This window comes from Tigriopus californicus, chromosome 12 (assembly GCF_007210705.1).
Source record: "Tigriopus californicus strain San Diego chromosome 12, Tcal_SD_v2.1, whole genome shotgun sequence".
NCBI classification, from domain to species: Eukaryota; Metazoa; Arthropoda; class Copepoda; order Harpacticoida; family Harpacticidae; genus Tigriopus; species Tigriopus californicus.
The window spans coordinates 8513322-8517553 of NC_081451.1; the positions used below are offsets into that span (position 1 = coordinate 8513322).

General features: G+C 37.5%; 1 long non-coding RNA gene across 1 annotated transcript in view; it reads left to right on the forward strand.

The window, feature by feature from the left end:
* The first annotated feature begins 204 nt into the window (after positions 1-204).
* Positions 205-4232, forward strand: part of LOC131891690 (uncharacterized) — a 16251-nt gene continuing 12223 nt past the window's right edge. Inside the window, exon 1 of the long non-coding RNA XR_009374449.1 lies at positions 205-425. This is a non-coding gene — a long non-coding RNA (uncharacterized LOC131891690). The remainder of the gene's footprint in view (positions 426-4232) is intronic.

A 4232-nucleotide genomic window follows, 5' to 3' on the forward strand; every position in this document is an offset into this window, starting at 1 on the left:
TGACCGACAAGCCGGTGAAGGGGTTGAAAAACTTATTTTTCATGGCTTAGGGAGGCAAGTTTGGAGTGTTTATGCTCTTGCTCATATCCCCATTCGCTTGCTTGTAAACCAAAATCCTTCAATACATCCTTCGTTGAGACATCCTTAAGACAGGCAAAATGGCCACTTGTGATTGACAAAGAGATATACACAGTAGTAAGATTGTGAGACGATCTGTCAGCATGTGCGTGTTGCACCAAAAAACTCGTTTATGGTCTAATGTGTTAAAATAACAGGATAAAGACAAAAAAGAAGCTAGAACAATATAAAACATGTGTTTTGACTCTGCCACGTCTTTTTGGCTTTCTATTCAATTTGGGCTCAACATAAAATGTGACACTTTCCTGTCGAAAACAGAAGTTCTTGTCCGTTTCTTCAACCTAACGGTAAGTTGATATCATTTGTTTTATGATCCTTTTTCTGTAGTTTATTGCTTTTATGTATCGACTCCCAACAATTAAGGGACTCACTTGCCAAAACTCAAGTGATAATTTAAGAAATACGTTGCAATTATTCTTCAACATGTTGCAAGAACATCGTTTGAAGACCTCGAAAAAAGAAGTTAAAACCTGAAAAATCGTTTTCACTTTTTTTCTGGCCACTTTTGCCGAAAACTATCTTTTTGTTCTAATCTTTATTTTCCCACTTTTTTCAAGGCATTTTTCCACTTTTTTTAACTCTTTTCTTAATAGGATAAAATAAACTTATACTTACTTCATGAACCTTTGAACTTAAAGCTTAACAATAATTGGCCTACCAACAAATTTGAATATCAATTTCAGCCCCTTGTTATCTGTATGAGAAAGTCAGAAAAAAGAGAGCCGCAGTTGAGTTATATCTGCCGTCATGAGCAAAAGCTCAAAATCATTATATAAACAAAAGCCCCCTAAGCAATGACTAGGCTCCAGAAGAGAATCCCTTACTTTGATTATCGTTAAGGACAAGCATATCTTGGCTTTTTAGGTGGTGGTATACTGTGTATGTTACTACAAGTACAAGAGGAGGAGGGGTAATTGTATATTATAACATCGATATCAATTGAAAACGGATCCTAATGTCTAACATTGCAAGAATAAAACGTTAATTTCTTGTCAAGAAAACGTAGAACATCAATGTGTAGACTGACTGTTAAATGCTATTGTTTGCTTATATGTTGCAAGAGATGAAAATGCACCAACGATGCTAAAAGGTACCAAATCGACCTTTTTCTACAGCAGCATTTTTTTTTGTTTATTTTTACATTACAGTTTTACACTTTTTTCACATTTCCTCAACTTTTTCAAATGTTTCCTAGCTTTAAACAATGATGTTTTTCTGCTGAAAAGGGAACTCTCATTTTGGAGGTCCGGTCATCAGGCAGAATCCAACTTCCTTTGAAGGCCAGCCACAACTGCTGGATTCAAAGTGCCCTGGAGCCTTTTTGCTAATTTGCAACTCCTTTTAAACAATTGCTTCCTATACTCAATTCCTTTTTTGTAAAATCCAATGCTTCGCCGAATTTGTAATCAGAGCACAACGGTGGTCTATAAATCGTCACAATAGACAGGTCTTTAGACGTCACTTGACATATAAAGACTTAGACCTCCCCATTAGACATTGACACATGGTAGGTCTGTAGACAACTGTGAATGAAAAAACACACCCCACCATGAGGAAATTTTGGGTTGGTCGGCCTAATTCTGTCACATCGAATAACCGTAAATTACTTAAAAGCGACATCTTTGTCTAGTACCCCCGTCCTTAGCAAGGTCTCTGCTAGAGAGAGATAAAAAATGTCCTTAGTTTTGCCTGATTCTTCAAGCATTTTAATCTTAAAAGAGGTATTCTTTAAAAATGAGGCAAAATGGATATTGAGATAGATACCTTTCAGGTTGGCAGGGTCTTTGACTGTACAAGTGCCAGCAAAGTCTGTCTATCCCTTCTAACCGTAAAAATCATATTTTTGTACAAAGTTACTTTCACATTTTTGGTGCTGTTGTTGAGTGGACAAGCTGGTTACAGCTGTGGTTACAGTGGTTACAGCTGTAAGGATATGTGGTCTATTTTCAAATTTAGACAAGCAATATGTTCGAAAATAGTTGGCAATGATTACATGCAAGCCATGTCATTGATGCGGTTATTGGGGCCAAAAACAAGTGCAGACGATGATATGGCGCACCCGGTATTACAAATATTTTTTCACACGTTGCAAAAGTACCCTTTAAAATTAATTGTTCGTCAACGGTAGACCCCCAAAAACAGATATAACCGTTAAAAAATTATTAACCTTTTCTTGGCCACTTTCGCCAAAACCAGGCTTCTAATTCTTTAACTTTTGGAAGCCGTTTTTCCACTATTTTGACTTTTTTGTCTTTTTTGTTACTAGTTTTCACATTTTAAAACTTGTTATTGCCTGTTGGGAACGTTTTTTTTTTACTTTCGTACTGGATGATCAAATAAAGAATTAAATTCTCAACCAGAAGCCTTGGTAACATTTTTTCGAGTGAGTTTTCACCGGCTTTGCTAACCGTTAGAAGGAATAATTAAAATGCACAAAAGTGCCCTAAGCAATATCACTAGGCTCCAGAAAAGAATCAACGTGTCCTAATATCAAACATTGCAAGAAAACAAATGTTGACATTTTGTTTACTCAATGGATAATCTACTAAAAACAGTTGAGTGCCTAGATTTTGTAACAGATGAAAATGCTGCAACGTAGTTAAAAGGGGCTAATATTGCCCTTTGTCCATTGACACAATTCTTTTTCCATCAATAAGTTGTTTCCGAAGGCGAGATTCGAACCCACATCGTGTCTCTATCGGGTACATTAGGCCACTCAGCTACATTGGTTCCTTTCAAGTTGGTTTTGCATTTCCACACCCTTTTCGGCATTTCCGTTTTTTCCCATTTTCTGGACTTTTTCCCCTTTTCCTCACCTTAAAAACGAAACAGTTCAGCTTAAAAGGCAACTTTGTTTTGCGAAGTCTGGTTGTTAGGGAGAATTGTTTGTTCTACTATAGGCAACTCTACTCTAATTGTTTTTCAATGACTGTGTCCATCCACTCTATTTTTATCCTTTTTCAAACGTTTTAGACAACAGTCATCATGAATGAAATCCATTGCGGATTGGTTCTCTTTTGGCTTATTGCCGTTTTGATCAATGTGGCTCAGTGTTTCGTCAATTCCGGAGATCCTCTTATTGGACGAAGAATCCATTAAACCGAGATGGACTACCCATCTTATGAGGCCAACAATGAAGCCTCTCCTTGAAAAATGCCGGCCTCATCCAGATCAATGGCAATGCCGAATATTTCGATGGACAATCTTGTACAACAGGGGGGGTTGTCATCGAAATATTCGGCATTGCCATTGATCTGGGGGGGCATTTTTCAAGGAGAGGCTTCATTGTGGCCTCATAAGATGGGAGTCCATCTCGGTTAATGGATTCTTCGTCCATAAGGAGGATCTCCGGAATTGACGACACTGAGCCACATTGATCAAAACGGCAATAAGCAAAAGAGAACCAAATCCCGCAATGGATTTCATGATGACTGTTGTCTAAAACGTTTGAAAAAGGATAAAAATAGAGTGGATGGACACAGTCATTGAAAAACAATTAGAGTAGAGTTGCCTTATAGTAGAACAAACAATTCTGCCTAACAACCAGACTTCGCAAAACAAAGTTGCCTTTTAAGCTGAACTGTTTCATTTTTAAGGTGAGGAAAAGGGGAAAAAGTCCAGAAATGGGAAAAAACGGAAATGCCGAAAAAGGTGTGGAAATGCAAAAACTAACTTGAAAGGAACCATTGTAGCTGAGTGGCCTAATGTACCCGTTAGAAACACGATGTGGGTTCGAATCTCGCCTTTGGAGACAATTTATTGATGGAAAAAAATTGTGTCAATAGACAAAGGGAGATATTAGCCCCTTTTAACTACGTTGCAGCATTTTCATCTGTTACAAAATCTAAGCACGCAACTGTTTTTAGTAGATTATCCATTGAGTAAACAAAATATCAACATTTCTTTTCTTGCAATGTTTGATATTAGGACACGTTGATTCTTTTCTGGAGCCTAGTGATATTGCTTAGGGCACTTTTGTGCATTTGAATTATTCCTTCCAACGGTTAGCAAAGCCGGTGAAAACCCACTCGAAAAAATGTTACCAAGGCTTCTGGTTGAGAATTCAATTCTTTATCTGATCATCCAGTACGGAG